Genomic DNA, 22,388 nt, shown 5'->3' on the forward strand with positions numbered 1-22,388 from the left:
GTTATCTTTGTCAGTCATTGTGATTATTTGATCCCACTAATCTAGATGAAGCATGTGTCAAAGAAATTCATCTTGAAAATAGAGGAAACCATGAAAAATACAACCATACAAAGAAGACAATGACAACAAATTAAAACGAAAGAAATCCCTCTTGCACTCATTACAAGAAACACGAGAATGATAAGGATCATTTCTCAGTTGAAACTACATCCTATTTAAATCCTACGGGATTTGGTAGAAAAAGGAAGAAGAAAAATGTTTATATAATGTAACAAGACTTGGATATTGATTCAGGCGATGAGATGAATATCAAACTATCGGTATAAAAAAGATGGGAAAACAACAAAGAATGAATGGCTCTAAGAACTTGAGGAAATCAACCAAATAATTCAAGCAAAAAATTCTTAGTTGAGGATATTTCTACAAGAAGAAGAAGAGGAGAGAGATTGCAACTTTAGTTACAAGCCCAAGAAGATGCCTTAGTAAAGTTGTAGTGTAATTACGGCTTAGTGAGGCATCCTCAACTGATCAAAAATTAACAACTGAGGTAAATAATCTCAATTAATTTTCAATTTTATGTCCTCCTCATTATGATGATAAATTTGGTTCTTTTGAAACTCACACCACAAACATTGCCTTGATGTTAATGAAGAAAATGTGATATGAAGGAAAATGTCTCAGAGTTAATGGCCAAGGCATTGTGAATCACATCCAAGTGGTAGAATTACCTTGATAAGTAGGATTGGGCTATATCAAAGAGGAATAAGGAGCACATTTCAAGACCATCAATGAAAGATACTCCAAAGCCATAAAACCAAGAGAGTCTTCTATCAATGAGTTTTAATTAGTGCAAGCTAAGAGCACATCACACCATTCCAACAATTGTGATTACAAGTCATCTCCAAAGGGAGGTGACAATTTTACAAGATGAGCTAAGGAAAATTATCCTCACCAGAGTTTCACCAAAGACAACCTTTTAAGGAAATTTGTGTCCACCAGGAAGAAGCCAAGACATAAAGACCCTTCTCCATAACATGAGAAAAATAAGGGAACGAAAGCTTGGATGAAGAAAAACCATTGAAACCATTAAAACAAGGGTGGACATCAGAAAGTGACATGTTGGAAGATCTATCCAGAGTTATGTCGAAATAAGGTTCAAAAGATTATGAAATCACCTATGAAGAAAGAAACTCTTTTGTAAGAACCAATAAATGAGAAATTGGAGCACATTGTAACCCTTCAAGAAACCACATAGGAAGAAAGAAAACTACAGAAAGAGATCCCATTAGCCTGGTTAGGTAAGATATAGGTAGCCTTTTTAAGTATTTGAGTATGGCCACCATTGTGAATAACATGTTTATTTCGAATCCCCCATAGATGGGAGATTTGTTTTGTAAAAGTGATGAAATGTATAACATCAACTAAGTATGCAACATAGTGATAATTTTTTGCATTTTTTTGGATAACAAAGGGTATAAGTTATGTTTTAAATCAAAGATACATGTATGATCTCTATATGTAAACTTTTGGGGTCCAAAATTCCTTTAGTTGGAAGGTTTGATATAGGAAGATCCAAAAAGGCTCAAAATTCAAAGTCCTTAAATATCATCAAAAATGGCACCAAGCTATAGAGCTTGGCAAGAGATTTTCTATGGCGTGAATGACACCTTAAAATTATTTTGTATGAGGAAGATATAGTTTGTGAAGTTTCATAGAAATGGGCAAAAAAAAGGGAATTGATAGTGCCACTTTGAATCACCAAAAGAGGCCATGTGGCACCATCAAAGAGGTGCTACATGTAACCCTCTAGATGCCTCCATGTGGCCTATGTTTGTAGGTGATAAGGACCAACCCTCGAGCACCATGTGGAAATAGAATGTAAGAGAAAGAAAATAAAAATAAATTAGGAAAAGATGAAAACAAGATGGCTCCCTCAAGCAACTAAACGAAGAAGACAACTTCCTACCAAGTAGACAAATAATTTCTATGGCTACTGTTATTTGTGCAATGAATTTGGTCATAAAGTTGTTGAATGCAAAATGTATGCAAAGAAGAACATTAAATCACGAAGAAATACACCATTTTCTCCATTTCTTGGAAATACAAGATATTATGTGTGTGATAAGCTTGGGCACAAAGCCAAAGAATGCAAACTTCCATATACCCTAAAGAAAAATAGATAGATTACGGAAGCCAATCAAATCATACTGAACTTTGAATAAAAAAGAAATGCATACAATAGAAAGCAACCTAATAAAGTGTGGAAGAGGAAGAAATAAGAGCAACTTGTTAAATCAGTGACATAATGAAGTCATCAAGGTTTAAGGGGGAGATTCTCTAAGTAGTAAAGCATCCATCTAGTCAATGCAAATGAAGAAAATGCAAAGGAACCTGGATGATACAAGTGGATTCTAAAGGTAACAGAAAGAGATTTGACCATGGAAAAGGTTACTGATCAAAATACCAGAATGACTACCAAACTGCTTGCACTAAAATTAAAGAATTGAAGGAAAATGTAAACAGGAATATGTCCCTCATACAAGCTAGGGAAATTATCTGGAATGATATTATTCACACTATGCGAAATATTTTGGAATTCATGTTTATTTTAGTAGAGGAAACGGTTATTATCAGAGATTTGGAGAGCATAATTACTGCCAGCAAATAGAAAAACCAGTAATGTGAAAACCTAGCTAAGAAGATAATTGGTTTTCTTAATTCCAAGACATCACAGGAATTAAGACATATGAAAATTGAATACATAAAAAAGTTAGTGCTGGAGGTTAATAAAATGGGGTTGAAGAATTTATATATAAAAACAACTAAGACAAAGCTAGGATAAATTAAAGAAGTTGTTCTAAAATTCAACACTAACTTTGATAAAATAACAAGGGCATGATTTCCCTCGTGCTCAGATCAATAGGGAAATATGCTTCTCTGGGAAACTTATGAAACCCTATTGGTAGAGGCCAAGAGTAATATTGGCACTTCCCATGAAAAAACAATAGTTATGAAAGGTTCAACAATTGTTATTTATCTTCACAAATATTTTCAGTTGTTATGGTTTATTAAGACTCTTTTTATTGAGAAGCCAAATTACAACCAAATTACTAATTTAATAATGGCTCACACAAGATTTGTAAGGAGTCAAAGCTTAGATTTGACATTGTGGAAGAAATACATATATTGGATGTCTCCTATAGTAGCAACAACAGAAGTTGGACCCTCTACAAACAACCCTGCACATGAATCACAAGTTACTCAATGGAAAAGGGCCACCTGTTATTTTCATGAGCTTTTCAAAATTGTACTTGTAATAATAATATATTTTTTTCATTATTTTATCATAGATAAAGTCCTTCAAAGGACCGAATAGAACAAAGTAATTCAAGTAGTTAGTAGCTTTTTGACAGTTAACTATTTCATAACTGTCATTATTGTAATGATCATACAAAAGAAATTTTGGAGATCCATGGAGGGTTTTGAATTTTGACTTCAAAAGGCAAAGTCTTTTTCTATGTAATGTTTGTTTTCATCTTCTTCAAGATTTAAATAAAGCTTTTCAAGGTGATCCCGAACATATCTTTGAATGTGATATGTGTTCTTACTTCTTTGTGAATCATTTGACATTTTTCTTCTATAAGAAAGAGTAATGAAGCTGCTAGTTTTTAATGATACATTTTTACTGAATTCACAATATCTGTAAATTAAATTTAAGTAACCTTAATATGCACTCTTTTCTATATTTTAATTCCTCTGTATTCCATATTTCTGCTAAAGTTTGAAGCAATAGATTTTGCAATAAGTAGCCTTTTGTTCAAAACTTTCAATCATCTCTTTCATCACTTTACTACAACTTAAAATCAAATTCATTGTTGGAGAGTCCAATTTTAAAGGTGTTGGATACGTACATATAATGATTCGATCCTAGCGCTTTGTTCCTCGCTCCGCTCGTGGCACTCCTTGCTTGCGAAGCGACATACCGAAAAAAGAGAGAGAAGTTATCCCTTTCTTTCCCATAGCTCAGGTTAGGTTATCTTCTGAGCAAAGCTAAGGTAAGTGACCTTACTTCATGCTCAGGTAAGGTTCTCTTACCTTCAGCTCTTGAGGGGAAGAAAGAAAAGGCCAACCAAGAAGATTTCATAATTATTACCTGTAAAAACACTTCTAAAGTTTCACAATGGGACAACAAATAAAGCATGTTATCTTTCTAAATAAATGTCTTAGGCACTGACCTCTACTCAGTCAAGGGTTGTCTCCTAAGGTTACAACTTATACCATGACCCCAAGACTCACCTCAGGGCTTAGACCTAATTTTCCCCAAGGAAGGCATTCGGTCTAGTACTCAATGATACCTGACATATCACAACATTGGCCCAACTCCCTCCACAACCAAGGAAGGTACAAAGCCTCAGGAATTGAAGTCCTTACACCACTTATGGATTTTATCATCCCAATCCAATTCGAGGCACTTGGCCTCCTCAAGATGGTCCCATATCTCCTCGAAAGCTATACATTAAGAGTTATACAAGGAAAACAAATTGCATATGTTGTGTTGATTTAGTTTGTCCCCAACCCATATGGTTTACACATTCTCCCTCATAGTTATGGGCTCCCACGAGATCATCACATAAATCATCCCTATCAGCTCGTTTGTGGAATTCTTGTGAATCACCAAATCTCAACATGTAGCGAATGCATTTATTATAACATCATAATAGAATGATTCACATGCCAAATCTTGTATGCCATGATGAATATATAAAATAATTGTTATCAAAACATTCTAAATAGTAAAAACTTCATGCTCATGCATGTCATAAAATATGCATACTTTAACCACACGCTTCACATCCTGAAATACCATCATAATAACTAGAACCACATGTCAATATAACCTCATATCATCATAAATATGAGAATCATACTTATCAAATCTATATCAATAAAACACTATAGCATTCTTATCATGATTCATCAAAAAAAAAAATCTCATTTGCTTGTATAAAAAATGAATACTAACGATGAAATACTCTTATTCAACATCCCTCTAGGATCTAGGTTATCAATTAATAATATTAGTTTCATGTTTTCATCAAGATTCTAATTATGTGTCAATAGTATTTTCTTGTTCCTTCAAGTAGAAAGTTTATAATTTTACAATAGGTATAGTCATTTAAGTACATCGTTAAGGTTCAAGTGAGTCTCATCATCTTCAAACTTAATATCTAGTCATGTTTTCTTCCCTCCCCAAGGAAATTTAGTGAAATACATCATTAAGATGTTATTGGTTGTACAATCATTCCTTAGATCATCAATATAAAAATTTAAAATTCATGATCCTTCTCAAGGTCTCCTTATATAATATAAAATTTCTTGCAACATTCATTCTTGTGCTTCAATTGTTATCTTTAACCATTTAAACCTTTGAACATTTTCCCATTTTATCACTTGTCATTCCTAACCAATTACAAATTTTCATAACCCCCTATCTTGTCATTTTAAAATACTATGACAGTAATCAATCATTCTTAATCATCATTCTTGTTGCTCAATCCTAATAGTATATATCTTTAAGAGATATTTCTCTTTGAGAAATATCTCAAACTTATGTTTGATCTTCTTCATTCCCAGTCTAAAGGAACTCATAGTTTTATCACTACTTAATCTAATGTTACCATACTTCCTAAGTAGTACCTTAAACTAACCTTCATCATTATCATGATCATTTAGCTCCATTAGTTTATTGACATTATTCTCTTCTTGATAAGAATTGTCTTTATTTAGACCCTATAGTGATCTTATTGGGTCTTTCATTTTTGGGAAAGAAATTTTGGAAAATTTTGAGTAGGTATTGATCAGAAAATGGTTATGCAATAGATCACCAGAAAAATGAAAATGAATGGTTGAAACATCCAAACACCGAGAATGATTGGAAATAGGTGCGCAAGAGAAATGAAAAGGTAGTTATGATGAGATTTATAGAGGCCTCCAAAGAAGGAACATAAGAGAAATGAAAAGGAAACTACGATGGGGTTTTCAGAGGCCACTAAAGAAGCATGGACACACTAGAGTTTGAGGTAATCAAAGGTGATAAGGAATAGAGAAAGCAAGTAGGATCACTAGAAGAAAATCGAGGAGATGGGAAAAAAAGAAGATTGGAGTTTATGTCGAAATGTTTTGTTGCTCGAAGAATTCCTTGCTATTTATGATCTCTCTCTCTAAGTTCTATTATGTAACTTGATCCAATAGAGATTGAGGTTCTTATTTGTGATGAAGAGCACGTTCTAATGTAATGATATAATGATCTAGCCATTAATGGTGTTAGATAATCAGAAAAGAAAAATTTGTTTCTTTATGTTGATAATTATTTGTGAGATTATTATATTCTTATAAAATTTCTTGTGTTCTTATTTTATCTTAGTTCATCAAGAAATTACCAAAACAATAGCACAAAGATCAAAGGCACCAGATGTAGGCAAACACCCAAGGGAAACTGCTTATCTAGGGGAAAACCTAATAAAAAACTCTTCCTTAATAGTTTCACAAGATAATCCAAGACTCTTGACCTGGACACATACTTCCTCCACACCAACTCATCCCTTTGTTCCTTCTCTAGGTAATAACCCTTTAAGCAATAACTTCAAGCTAGCAGCAACAAGTTGCAACAACAATATAACTTTGTGTTGAAATGTGTAACTAGGTTCGGTCTTTATAATGACATGTAATAGTGATTTTTGTAAATGCTGAAAAGAAGAAAATAAAATTATTATTGTAATTCTTGCTTCATGGGTTTCATGAGAAAGAGATTTTATTTTTAGATGGCTCCCATTGAGAGCCTTTAGGATTTGTCACTAAAGTCAAAGAGTCAATGTCATGTATGAAGAACATGTCTTGGGGATATTACAAATGTATATGAGTCAATATAATAGTCTAGTAGCCCTCCAAAGACAAGCACAAGTTCTCTTATTTATGTCGGCTTCAAAATGAAATGAAAGAACTCATGTCGGATCACCTTATGAAGACACACCAATTAAAATTTATAGGTTGTATTATTTATGGGACAAACTACTATATATATGAGCGTAGGGTCTTTACATTTCCACAGTCAAAAGTTTGGATATATCTCTAAGATTTTCAGGTGGACAGGGCAGACACAAGTTCAGATGGAAATCAGATGGGTAAGGAAGGGAAAATGAGGTTTTGTTTAGGACTTATCACAGTCAGTAAGGCTCAGATCTCTTTGAAATTCGGATCATAGTTGGAGTGAAAAAGGAAGAGACAAGTTTGGATGTCAAGAAGGAACTTGGATAGTTAATGGAGGAACAACGAGGGTCCTTTTAGGGCTAAACAGAAGTTCAGTTTCATGAGATAAGGGTCTCGATGCTAGAACACAGGAAAACCATTTGATAGAGATATATATACTACAGTTCGGTCCTTTGAAGAAGAAACAACTCAGTGCTATTATGGAGACCACTGTGTGGTGCTATGAAGGAGCTACAGTTCTGAGATCTATCACATTGTTTCGGTGCTGCTATAGTGGTCACATTTTGGTGACATTACATTGACATGTTTCAGTGCCATCTCTATTGTATCTAAAGTTCGTTGAGGAGATGATCTCAGTGTTAAGAAGGTCAAAGAGAAAGAGGAGTCAAGAAGAAGAAAAGAGCAGAAGACAGAGAACTAATAAAGGTGAGTGATTGCAGTTGATTAGAGAGGGTCACACCTCCAAGGTTGCAGGGAACTTTGGGGTAGGGAAGACCGTAGCTAACTTGTAGAGGTATGTGTATTGGCCCAAGATGCAAGAGCAGGTAATTAGGTTCATAAGAGGATGTATGCTTTGTTTTACCAGCAAGCCTAGAAATAGGAAATAGGGTCTATATCATCCCTTATATGTACCAACTCCTCCTTGGGAAATCATTTCCATGGAATTTGTGGGACAGTTGCCGAAAACCAAGAAGTGACATGACTACCTATTCGTGGTAGTTGATAGGTTCAATAAGATGTGTGTTCTAATGCCCTATAAAAAGAGCATCAGTGGAAAAGAAGCAAAAAACTTGTTCTTTGGACAGGTATGGGTGCACTTTGGGATTCCAAGGAGCATCATTTCAAAAAGGGATACAATATTTCTTAGTGCATTCTAGACTACATTATGGGAGAAGATGGACATGAAGTTGAAGAGATCTACAACATTCCATCCACAAACAGATGGGCTGACAAAAGTAGTCAACATGACTTTTTTGCAACTTCTAAGGGGTTACAACCAGAAGCATATGAAGAACTGGGATGAAAATCTGGTATACATACAACATTCTTATAACATAGCAGTCCACACTTCTACAACGAATTCCCCATTTGAGACTTGTTTTGGATATTTTCCACCTTCACCTTTGGATATTTCATATGGGAAGAAAGGCAGAGTGAATGAAGATCTTACAGGAGATACTTTGAGGGCTGAAAAATTTATAGAGAATATTAGGCAAATCCATCTATAGGTACAAGAAACACTGCAAAAGTCGTAGGAGAAGTATAAGGCCAGGCATGATCAACACAGAACAGAGAAAGCATTCAAAATTGGAGACAACGTATGGCTACAGTTGAACACGGAGAGCTTGTTGGGGCCTAGTAAGAAAATCAAGGGTCCCTTTGAGATACTGGAAAAGGTGGGTGATAATGCCTATTGAACCAGTTTACCACCATATATGTGCATTTACTCAGTTGTGAATGTAGAGAATTTGAAACTCTATGAGCCTTGCATGCTATATCAGGAACAAGAACAAGTCCTACCTTCTATGGAGGATTTGACACCAAATTCTCAGGAAGACTTGATGGAAGATACAATTTTGCAGAAGAGGTCCAGAACTACAAGGCAAGGGCAGCAAGACCTTTGGTAGATTTGGTGAAAGGGACAACTTCCAGGCAAAGCTAAATGGTACACCAGAGAGGAGGTGGAGGAAAAATTTCCTCACCTGATTTAGTAAAAGTTCTTGGAGACCAAAAGCCTCCCAAAATAGGGAGGTGTGATTTGGATTGGATCCTTATATTATTTTTCATCCATCCCAATGCATTTGGAGTCTAAAAAGTGGAGGAATCAGCTCATGGGACCATTTTTACTCACGGGACCCAGTTTGGAAAAATGGGGTCTGAAACCTTCTAGGAGTGTTTTGAGGCTTCAAATGATGTTTTTTGGGGGAAAAATTCCCCCCTAAAAGGCGCACCTTTTCTTTCTATTCTACGGACGGAGATATTTCTAATGGCACAAGAATCACGTAAATCAGAGTCCGTATGCAAAAGTTATGCCACTCAGAAGTTGACCTTCCTATTTTCACACCTATAGTCTGGGAGGATGACTCGTCATCCCCCATTATTCATGGAAAAGGGGCTAGACACATGTTTGTGATGTAAAAGACTCTATAAGAGTCTATTTCGTAACTCTAGTTAAGAGTTGATGTAGTCAAATTAACCACTAGTAAGTTATCAAGTTGTGTTATAACTAGACCACTAAGAGGAAGAGGCATTCCATTCTTTCGAGAGCATTTTGTTCCATAGTTGAGCAAAGATAGCCAAGAGAGATAGGAGGTAGATCACACAGAGCAGATCTGTGCATTGTAGCATCCCACGGGCCACAAGCATTACTTCTTTGTACCTGTAACCATATTTCCAAATAGAGAAAGAAGGTGAAGCGGCCTCACCTTCCAGCTGGTTTTTCTCCCGAAAGGGTTTCCAAGAGAGCATATCTTGTGTCTTATGTGTGTGTGAGCTTGTTTTTTTGTTCCCTACTTTTCTGCATAATTTATATTCGCATGCTTGCACTAATTACAATTAAATTTATAGGTTTTAAAGTTTAATAAAACTGTAATAGTGTAAAATATCATATTTTTAATATAATATTAATTTGTTGTGACAAACTGTCAAGTGGAATATCCACGACAGTTTACGGATCAAGAAATTCCTTGTAGATTCAAACTGCAGATTGTAATATGCTAAAACAATTGACTTGAATCTACTCTACTCATTAACAGAAACAATAAATGATCGATGAAATCATGAAGCATAAAAGAGAAAGAATTCAATCACATATAACACAATAATTTTCTAAGAAAGGCCACAACTAAAAACCCCTGCTATTTGTATAGTGCATTAATCAGAAAATATGAGAATATTACAATGCTTTGCTCAATCCCAAGCAACCTTTGCACCATCTAAATCTATCTCACTACTTCACAAACAAGCTCCAGCCAATACTTAGCCAAATTTTGGGCTTGCCAAGCTCCTATTTCCTTGCGCAGTTTCCTAGGGAACTAGCCCATATTTAATTGGGAAATTCCTCAATAATGAACTGTGCAATCCTCATAGGCCTTTCTTTGATTGCATGCACCATCTGTATAATCAGATGATTATACAATTGATAGTACGTTGTCCTCGAACTGCAATCTCTATCGTGTCTTTCTCTGATCTAACATGCATGAGTTAATTATGAGTGAATATTCAGTTTACTGGTTGAGCAATGTTGGTTACACCCCACTACCGGATCTCCCACTAATTCCTCCATCAGTTGGAACTAGTTTAACTGAATTTAACTTAGTTAAATTGAATTAAATAATTACAACTCAAAATAAACTCAACGTGGGCCCCTAAAATTTAGGAACCCTCGACATGACTCTAGATAGACTTCCAAATCGAATTAACTAAGCCAACTAAGTCAAATTAACTTATTTAACTATTACAAGTTGCTACGAGAATTGGAATTACAATTTAATTCAAGGAGAAAATTAAATTAATATTTTATTGTTGCATTTTCAGCAGAGGTCCTCCAAAATCCCTTCATCGCTCACCCACCCATTCATCCAAATTTATCCTCAAAAATTCCACTTCTGCCATACATAAAAAAAAACATAGAAAGAGGACTCTGCCTTCACCTTTTTCACCACCTTCACCAATTTTCTCTGATGATTATAATCTTGTCCTTAGACCGACTATAATTTGTCCTATTCCCTAAATGAAATATGGGGTCTTAAGGGGGAACTAAATCACTACTATAGGAAATATATTAGTCCTATAATAAAGTGCTCATTTCCAACAAGACCTTGAATGACATTTTTTATTTATTTATTTACAACTCCAGAGTTGAAGATCAAGCCACCCTGAGGCATCATGAGGCCATCCCTAAAGCTTAAAAGGTCACATCGTGCCTGAAAGAGAATATATAAGGTCATCTATCCACTCCAGCAACAACAAATCAAACACTAGAAGGAGGCTTGCATGGAAGACAAATTTGATCAGTTGACTACATCAGTATGTTCTGAAGACTTGTGCATAAACAAACAAAGAAATTCAACAACTCCATGGTATGATTGATTGATCATCAGTAGCAGCAAACTGCATGCATCTCCAACACTTCGACATCACAGGTAGGCTTAGGTATGACAAACCTCACCTCTTCCCTATGCACATAATGGTAAAACAATGTGTTTAATGACCGAGAATGGATTTTTTATGGCTAGAGGTGGCCAATAAAGTTGGCCACTTTTGATTAGTAAACTAGAGTTCACTCGGCCACCTATGCACGTGGAAAAGTAAAATTATGTGGGTTGATGATTATGAGGAGTGGGGACAATAGTTAAAAAAGGGAAATTTGTGCAAGATCCAAGTCACCAAAGCACTCTAAGCCATTACCAAAAAAGGGAATAAAAGTACGAGGCTCGATTCCAATTGCACAATTTCTCATTTCTAGAAAAAAGTTGGAGAGAGCCACCAAGGTATTGAAGGACGAGCTAGATGCTACCTGATTTTTCCTAGGGTACCATCGAGCTACTATAGGTCGCATTGCAAGTGATACAAGAGGTGCTATAGGAGGATCTGATTTGCTACAGGAGCACATAAAATAAGCTATAGGGATAGACTAAGGGGAGAAGGGGATCCAAAAAAACCAGAAGTTTTCCTCAAACCCTCATGCACCTGAAAGAGTCATCTTGGAAAGGGTAAGGGGCCTCGTCCCTCTCTAATTTCCATAAAATTGCATGAAGAATCCAGCTTAAATCGGGTACATCAATTTGTGTATGTCAACATCAATTTGTGTATAAAAAATTTGTGTATGTCAACATCAATTGTAATTTTCCAACCATTCCACATCTCACTCTATATATATAAAAAAATAAAAAAAAAAAAATTAATATTCCATTTTGTTTCTCACCCATATGACATTTTATCAACTTTGGAGCAACGTCTCATATATGACTACAAATATTTTAGGTGATGGCCCTCTTGTGCACTTTAAAAAAAAAATAGTACCTTCTCTAAAATTTGTCAATGGTTTGTTGTTGAACCTCATTGATAGGTGAACACCATTTTACCTCCAATGTGGGCTTGGGCATTTTATACTTATATTTTCTCTTTCAATTTGATATGTCTGGGTTTTATATTTTCAAGTCAATAAAGAAAAACAAAAGGTAAGCTTAGCTTAAATGTTTCTTGAAACTTAACAAGTGTGAGGTAATTTTTTAAAATTAATTTCAAGCTAAACTGAACTTTTGATATTACTTCATTGTTTGATATTTAACGACACAATGATGAATGTAGGTGAAATTTTCTTGTAAATGATTTTTTTTTTGTTCTTCCAAAAAAAAAAAAAAAACTAGAATGTCACTCCCTCATTATAAGCTAAATAATCTTAATATTTTTATTATAGTATATAGAAAACCATTTATGAAATTGTTAAAAAAAAGTACAACATGTATCAATAAATTTTAATATCTATGATCTAGCTTTGAAAAGAGATTGAAATGGGTGTAGTGATTTTAGATATTAAAAATTGTTCTTCGGTTACTTTGAACCACTTGGATGATTCCCAAAAACTTATTATGTTTTTTCCACAATGGCTATATCAAGTCCGTGTATGTCAGCATCAACTATACTCTTCCAACCATTCGACATCTCACTCTATATCAAAAAAAAATCCCACATTGTCTATCACCCATATAATATTTTATCAACTTGGGAGTAATATCTCATATATGACTAAAAATTGTTGAGTTAGTGATTCTCTTTTGCACTTTAAACTAGGATCTCATATGAACCAATAGTTCTCATCCTCCAATTGAATTGTAACAACAATGTCTTGAGTCATAACAACAACCCTTCATTTCATTATATTACAATAATCCTTGGGATATTATAAACACAAATTGATGTTGATTTAGTGATGAACATGTATTTCAAAGCCTTTGGTATTACATCCTCCCATCACATGTCTACTCATGTTTTCATGGTATTTTTTATAATAAATATTACTAGGTACTCAAGTTGAAATATATTTTCAATTATACAAAGTTGTTTTTATATAATCACACACCATCATTATGAGAGAAGCAAAGATTAGCCTGGACTTGAATTTTATTCATTTTAATGTTTTCATTAGTTAATTTTTATTTTTCTAGCAACCATGTTTCCCTCCTCCTTTTCACACATATGCATTGAATAATTACAATTGTGACTAGTCATGCTTGATATGTGGTTGAGTGTCATCATATTTATTTATGCTACCATGTCATAAAAATGGATGCAATATTCTTAATTGTTGATATATTAACACTACCTTGTTATACAAAGGAATGTAATATTTAGGCTGATAGGCATTTCTTTTCAATCAATTCTCTTACCCTTTCTTCTACCTTTTGCCCTAATTTGACATATGTTATGTGATTTAATTATCCTGCACCATTGGTTTATGCGCTGATGTGGCTTGAAAGTTAGACCACTACTCTTGACTATTCAAAGAAGCAATTACTGGGTCATTGGTTTATGTGATGATTGTTCCTTGAAAGTTGCGCCAATACTCTAAAATATTCACAAAAGTAATTATGTCATAGTTTTAATTATTATTTACAGTATTTTCCTGACTGGAAAACCAATATGCAAGTTCATGGAGGATTATGAATTCTAGGTTTCCGACAGGAAAAACCAGTTTGCAACTTCATGGAAGATTATGAAGTCCAGAGTTCACAGTTTTCTTACTTGCATTGTATTGGGATTCCTTGCATGTATAAGCAACTAAATATGAAGGTTTCCATCGAAAGACTGGAGAAGACTTGCGATGCATGGAAGATTTTTGAGCTTATTGGGGGCTCGATTGATCCTACGAGATTGACAACTAAGGCTATGGGAACATGGATTCACACCCTTCTTTGCTTGCATTGTTCCTATCAGAAGAGCCCAAGTAGAAAACAATGGAATTCTTGCTCTCAAGGATGGGCTTCAGATACCAACAGAACTAAGTTATGAAAATTTGTCTCTGGAAAATTTAATTACTTTTGGAATTTATGACATAGTTCTTAAAAACTAGGAGGTAAAAATTATGGTGATATCATCCATGGGAAAACAAAATAGTAGAAAATCTTATTTGTTAAATCACTTCTCAGGGTCTCTTTTGGATGTGGCAGGTGGAAGGTGTACTGATGGAGTGTGAATGACTGCGAGAGTAGCAAAAATCACATCTATGTCATGATGGAATTTGAAATGCATCTATGTCATGCTAGACTGGGTAGTTTTGAGCAGACAGAGAAAGAAGATATGCTCCTATCGGTTCTAAATGAAGCTATAAACAATGTAACAATCTTCAACAACTAGACTTGTCACTCACAATATAGTTGCACAAGAGTCATGATTTGTCTTAGACTTTCCTGTCTTAGACTTTCAACAAGGAGAAACATTTTGGCATGGATATGGGTGATTGTAAAAGCCTATCATTCTGGATACCAAGCGATTAACAAATGCAAATTGTGTGCAGAGTGACTGTTAACAGTTCCCTTGCAGAAGATGGAAACAAGGATACATTTCTCTAGCTCAACTCAAGCATTATTTTACAATTACCATACAATTTTAAACCAATATTATTAGTAGATTGCTTGAATCTGCAGGTGGCTATTAATTCTTTAATATACACTGGATGAATGGATCAGAGTTTCTCCCCAGCTGTTTAATGGGAGGTTTTTCCACACTGAGTGACTTCAAGTTACCTTCATACTTTCGAAAACCATTTCCACCAGTTTGCTTCCAATCACTGTATGATTTCAAAGAAAAATGTAGTTCATAACTTTCACCGACAATCCTCCCTGAAAGAAATCTCAAGTGAGATATGTGTACAAAGGATAAACTGAGGCAATCGGTTCATTGCTTGCAAGATTTAGGCCTTCTTCCAGTGAACCGTTTAAGGTAAAACCATAGTAAAAGTGTGTGAGGTGACTGATTTGATCAACTTTTCCCCTTAACATTATGGCGTGCAAAAGTAGGCATGTTTATTCACTTGTAGCAACTCTTACCTTTTCCAAATCAGACGCTTCGGAGGTTGGGAGGTTCAGCTCTTGAACTGCAATAAGGAAGTTCCTACATTTTTAAAATATTGATAAGCCAAGAGAGGTGCTCCGTTAGAAGAAGGTAATGCAAGAGTAAAACTCTTCACCTCTTGGGACGAAAAACAAAAGCACATCCACATCATTTCATAGTGAAAATATTAATGATTGAAAATTAGAAAAGGGATTATTTATTTAGGCTGATTGTTCTTGCTTTACTACTTTTCAGTTTTCTACAAAGGTTATGTACAGTGGTTACCTTGTGTGTAATATTTTGTAAACTCGCTATTGACTTTTAAGCATCGGATTTAAGGCCATATCAAACCTCCTCTTATGTAACTTTAATTCTAATAAATAAATATTTTCCTTTACGGTGAAAATGTCAAAAAAATTGCAGGAATGACATAGATCAAATTGTTGTGTTATTGCAAAACCAAACTCCATAATGTTGTCAACAAGTAGACTAATTAACAACTAAAATTTTAATTGCAAACATGTCAGTCACCTAAGAGTTAGGTTGGGTGGTGATTCATCACTTACAAGAAGCATAATCTATAATTTGGGTTGTGATTCATAGGCCATATTTTGCATGTGCTTTATCATGGATATGCATAAGTAATTAGATTTAATTAATAAATATAATTAATTCAAAGAGTTTAAGAGAAATATAGGTAGGATATGCTTATTGATTTACATGTCAATGTGTGTTATCAATAATGCGTTATCACAACTAAAACATTTAGTTTCATTAATTAAATGGAATTGGGACTCTAACAAAAATATTTATTTAACCACTATAACATTTTCCAAAGAATATCTCCCAATTTTCATTTGAACATCCTAAAAAAAAATTCAATTCAAACATGTTGTCCAAAAAAAACATTTGGAACAGAGTAAAGGCCATCAAGGTAACGCCACTCAATTTCTATCTTTTCATTATATCATTATTTATTTTATTATCTATAGGACAAAGATTCATGTATTTTAAGTGGAGAATATCTAATAAGATTAATGGTTATATCTTTTTAAGTCGAACATACAATATTGACAACCCTGATTAGAAATTTAAAGGATCTCAATCAATAAGAGATAAGAGATCCATTTATTGCATTGACTCTCATTTTTTTTTATAAACAACAACACTAAATCATTTCAAAATACCAGTGAGTGGTTAATTTATGTATTGTAATATCATCCATTATAATAGTTTTCCATTAATCTAATTGGGTAAATGAATTAAGATTTCTATTTATTTGAGGAAGCTACTCTATATTCTCAAATTGATGGTGCTATGTTCATATTGACAGGTATAATTTCACTCTAAAGTTAATCAATTAATGGGTCTAGATTGCAGTTTTTACGAACTTGTGGAAGTGGTCTCATAGTTTGAGCAATTTAATTGTTTTTTTTAATTAATTGGTGTTCTATTACTCCTTGAAAAGCTGATAATATTAAGATGATAAAATTTAAAAATGTTAGATCAAACGTGTATGCGTTGTTGAAATTACTACAATTTAACAATCTTATTTGCATCTCTTTGCTCCTTTTGGATAATTGCTAATCTTCATTATTGATATGTTTTCAATACCTAACTTTTAATTAACCAAATAAATTGATTATAATTTTTCATGTTGAAATAAAAATTACTTAGATATTTAATTACAAGAAACATGTCACCGTTATTATTGAACCATCTCAACCAATTTTTTTTTAAAAACCTTTTCACCTCTTTTCACTACTTATACTATATTGTTTTATTTAAACTTAAAAAAAAACCTACATAAATAACACACCATGTCAATGGAATATATACATAAAAAAAGGAGTAATAATAATGTTGTAAATTAGGAAATTAATAAAGACTTGAAACAAAAAAGAAACGATCCACACTTTCCATTTACAACATATGCACTACGCATTTTGTTCAACGTTCCTTTATTCCGTAGCGTATAGTAGAAGGTGATGCATGTAACTGGTGAACTAATTGGTATGGATGTTGTGACACATAATGAGGTATGCCATGTATCCATTACATATGGGAGCCCATGTATCCATTACCACGTGCCCATCACATGTCACGCTATGTGCTATATACATTAACACTTGTCTTTCATCGTGCATTGTCCATTTACCCAAAGCATTTGGATGTACAGAATTTCTGTGCTACCAAATTCCCTGTGTGTTTTATTTCCATCAGCATTTTTTCGAGCAGAGCTTTTACCTTCATTAATGGATTTGGTTTTGTGTGTTCAACTTTCTAGCAGTTACAGGTTCTGGTTTTGTGTTCAGCTTTCTAGCAGTTACAGGTTCTATACGCGCTCATTACTTGGAGATTCACTTTGATGCTAATCTGATTGATAGGATACTTGGAGATTCACTGTGTTGCTAATGATACCTGGAAGAAAAAATGAACGGAAACCACTTTTAGCATAGTTGAATTGGATACCTACAGCAGTGACTGACACTATTGAATTGGATAGTTATCTCGTGTTAATGACCTCTGCATTTTGGTAACCATTAAGGAAATGCGTTTTTGTTGCAGAACTGTTTCAGAAGTTGTTTCGACAAGACCTTTTAGTTGCAAGTCTCTTCTGAAATTTCTTGATTGGGGATTGCGAACTGTTCTCCCCTTTCTTTTCCACCCTTGGCACCTGCTCATCGACATGATTCCCACGTGGTAATGTGTTTTGGAAACCTTACTTTCGGCATTATTATTGTTCATGTCTAAATGGTTTGTTGATTGAGGTTATTGTTCATGCCTAAATGTGGTTTGTTGATTGAGGTTCTTATTGTGTTTTCCTTTACAGGGATACATGGAATATGGGATATGGCCGCTGAAATTTGTCTTTCTCAGCTTCCAACTTTGCTTAGTGATTCAAATGTGGAGTTTCAGGTAAGTTCTCGCCATGCTGAATTGTATATACAATCTAAATTTTCACTTATACCAAACTTGCACTACAAATAAAATAAATAAACTGCAGTCCCGTCACCTCCAAACATGATATCCCCCATCTTAGATAGTGCAAACCAACATCTTCTCCTAGTCACGAAGTGTGCAAACCAACTAAAGACTTTTATTTCCATGAAGTGTGTTTTATTTCCATCAGCATTTTTTCGAGCAGAGCTTTTACCTTCATTAAAGAATTTGGTTTTGTGTGTTCAACTTTCTAGCAGTTACAGGTTCTATCCATGCTCATTACTTCGGTTTTGGATGTGTTCAACTTTTTAGCAGTTACAGGTTCTTGTACTGACAAAGCGGTTTTGTTGCAGAACTGTTTCAGGAGTTGTCTCGACAAGACCTTCTAGTCGCAAGTCTCTTCTGAAATTTCTTGATTGGGGATTGCGAACTGTTCTCCCCTTTCTTTTCCACCCTTGGCACCTGCTCATCAACATGATTCCCACGTGGTAATATGTTTTGGAAACCTTACTTTCATCATTATTATTGTTCATGTCTAAATGGTTTGTTGATTGAGGTTATAGTTCATGCCTAAATGTGGTTTGTTGATTGAGGTTCTTATTGTGTTTTCCTTTACAGGGATGCATGGGATATGGGATATGGCCGCTGAAATTTGTCTTTCTTAGCTTCCAACTTTGCTTAGTGATTCAAATGTGGAGTTTCAGGTAAGTTCTCGCCATGCTGAATTGTATATACAATCTAAATTTTCACTTATAACAAACTTGCACTACAAATAAAACAAATAAACTGCAGTCCCGTCACCTCCAAACATGATATCCCCCATCTTAGATGGTGCAAACCAACATCTTCTCCTAGTCATGATATTCTTATTTTGTTTGCACTTGTGTTCAACCAAAATGTCCCTCCTTGTTATAGTAGCAACAAAAGACTTTCTTCCTTCAAGATTCTCTGGACTATGAATTTCCTCGTTTTAAATTACATTGTTCAAATTTCCTTCCTTCTTGTTTGTTTTGAATTTATCAATGCGCTGCTCTTTTTGAAGGAGCATAGCACCAAGATCTTCAAGTGAAACCGTGCAAGTCTTCTTTGATGGTTCAAACACCTCAATCAACCAATCACTTTGTCAAGTCTGCTGTCAGAGCGCCCAATTCCTTCAGTTCGACAGTATCAACAACAAGAAGTTGGTTGCAAAGTCTTCCATGTGGGTTATATAATCAAAAAGTCTCATTATCAATATGTTTCAAAGCCTACAATTGTTTGCAGAAGTAGATAAAATAATCAAAGCCTACAATTGTTTGCAGAAGTAGATAAAATAAGATAATTTTGTTAACGTGCAAAAGTCCAATAAAGGACCACAATGTTGGTCAACGAGATTAAAAAAATAACTTAACTTAAATATAGTGGGAATGCGAAAACATCTCTTAACACAATTTGCCTATAGGACAATCGATTTATTTGAGGTCTTAAATGGATACTATATTATGATTCATATAGGAATAATATGATGATTTACAATAGAGTAGAGTTGAAGTTATAGTGTGCATCGTCATCACATTCTTCAAAGATACCAAAAGCAATGTTAGTAGGACCACACCACCTTGCAAGATACCAAAAGCAATGTTAGTAGGACCACACCACCTTGCTTGTTTGTTGCTGCATAACTCCACACCTTTCAGGGAAAGGGCTTATCACATGGGCTTATCACACGTTTCACAGTAGGACAATAACACCCAACCTTTTACTCTATTACTAGTGTATGTTGCAGGATACACAACCTCTTCAATAGGGTATGGATGTCCCTATGATTATCATAAATCATAACAATTCTAGTTTCATACCCAAATCATAAATCATAAAAAACAATAGTTATATTCATCTATTAGAATTATATTCATTGTGATATTTTCTTCAATAATTTCTAGAACTAAAATATATTTCTATATTTAATCATTTGAAAGAAATACTAAATTCCTTATGTATTTCAGAAGAGTATAGATGTAAAAGATATTGAATATAATTTTTTTTAAAGATAGGATAAGAAATTTTATAATCATAAAGACATTTTTAAAACACCATTCACAGTGAATCTAATTCTATTGTTCACATTTGCATAGAATTAGTAACAAATATTTATGGAAATAAGACTCAAATTACTTCATAGTTTAGTTACATAACTACCACTTTGCTAGAATGGACTAAGATGTGGAAGAACTTTGGCCTTCACAAATGTTGTTGATAGTAGTACTTGTACTACCCAACAAATGTGTTAGATTTGATTGGAATTTGGGAATGGAAGTAGAGCCCAATAAAGTGTCTCTATTGTTTTGCAATGTGCTTAGAATTCCCAGCATAGTAGGTCGTCCTTGAGGAGATTCATTTGTGCAAAGCAAGCTCACATTTATCAGTGAATTGAGACAATTGCTAGATCCTTATCTTCTTCAATGCATCTAATAGTCCTCCTCAATATGGTAAGGGGATTGAAAAAATATCCGAATGTGCATAATATAGATGTGTCATCATGGCGACTTTTATTTCTTTATATATATATATTCAAAATCTTAGTCTATTATTATCTTTTCTTCGTTATTTGTTATTTTATTTATTTATGTATTATTAGTATTTCATTTATTATTAATATTATTATTGATATTATTAATACAGGGCATTACATACTACCCCTCTTCAAGAAAATTCATCCCAAAGTTAATATATTCATTTATTATTTGATTTAATTATTACCCCATGTTTGCCTAACACCCTCTGATGAACTAGTATACCAACGAGAATCGAAAGTTACATTACAACATGGGGAAAACTAGAGGAATCTAAAGTCTCTTTCCCAACTTTAGGAATTAGGAATACAACCTCTTTAGTTTATATCATGGCACCAAGACTCACATAGGGGCTTAGACCTCATTTGCCCCAAGGCAAGCATTCGGTCTAGTACTGAATGATGCTTGACATATCACAACGTTGGCCCAAATCCCTCGAGAACCAACTAAGGTACATAGCCTCAGGAATCGAAGTCCTTACACCACTTGTGTACTTTGGCATCCCAATCCAATTATGGGCACTCAGCCTCCTCAAGATGGTCCCATAGCTCCTCAAGAGCTATACATCAAGAGTTATACAAGAAAACAAATTGGCATATGTTGTGTTGATTTATTTTTTCCCCAACCCATATGGTTTACACATTCTCCCTCATAGGTATGGGCTCTCACAAGATCATCAAATAAATCTTCCCTTCGTTTTTGGAATTCGTGTGAATCACCACATCTCAACATGTAGCCAATGTATTCATTATAACATCATAATAAAATAATTCACATACCAACCCTTGTATTCCATGACAAAAATATAAAATCATTGTTATCAAAACATTCTGAATAGTAAAAACCTCATGCTCATGCATGTCATAATATATGAATTCTTTAACCACACACTTCACATCCTGAAATACCATCATAATAACTGGAAGCACATGTCAATATATCCTCATATCATATCATCATAATTATGAGAATCATACTTATCAAATAGAGATCACTGATACGCTATAGCATTCTCATCATGATTCATCAGGAAAACCAATCTCATTTTCTTATATAAAAAATGAATACTAATGATGAAATACACTTATTCAACATCCCTCTAGGATCAGGTTATCTATTAATACTATTAGTTTCATGTTTTCATCAAGCTTATAATGTATTTTTCAATAGTCTTTTCTTGTTCCTTCAAGTAGAAAGTTGACAATTTAACAATAGGTCAAGTCATTTAAGTACATCGTTAAATTTCAAGTGAGTCTCATCATCTTTAACCTAAATTTCTAGTCATGTTTTCTTCCCTCCCCAAGGAAATTTAGTGAATTCATCATTAAAATGTTATTGGTTGTACAATCATTCCTTAAATTATCAATATCAAAATTAAAAATTCATGATCCTTCTCAAGGTCTCCTTATAAAACATGGAAAATTTTAAGGGCTAATATTCATAGGTGGGCTAATTTTCATGATTTTTCAAAAAAAATATTCGTCAAATTTCCATTTTCTCTAAAATTTATTTGCCCCCATTTTATAATATACAATTATTTTACTTTAAAAGTCACTAAATTTTTATAGAGAA

General features: G+C 34.0%; 1 pseudogene; it reads left to right on the plus strand.

Annotated features, from left to right (window-relative positions):
* Positions 1-22,388, plus strand: part of LOC149256800 (putative CCR4-associated factor 1 homolog 6) — a 49,246-nt pseudogene that overhangs the window by 13,383 nt on the left and 13,475 nt on the right.

Source organism: Pinus tabuliformis, chromosome 7 (genome assembly GCF_031772625.1).
Source record: "Pinus tabuliformis cultivar Carrire ecotype Pingquan chromosome 7, CPIR1, whole genome shotgun sequence".
Lineage (NCBI taxonomy): Eukaryota > Viridiplantae > Streptophyta > Pinopsida > Pinales > Pinaceae > Pinus > Pinus tabuliformis.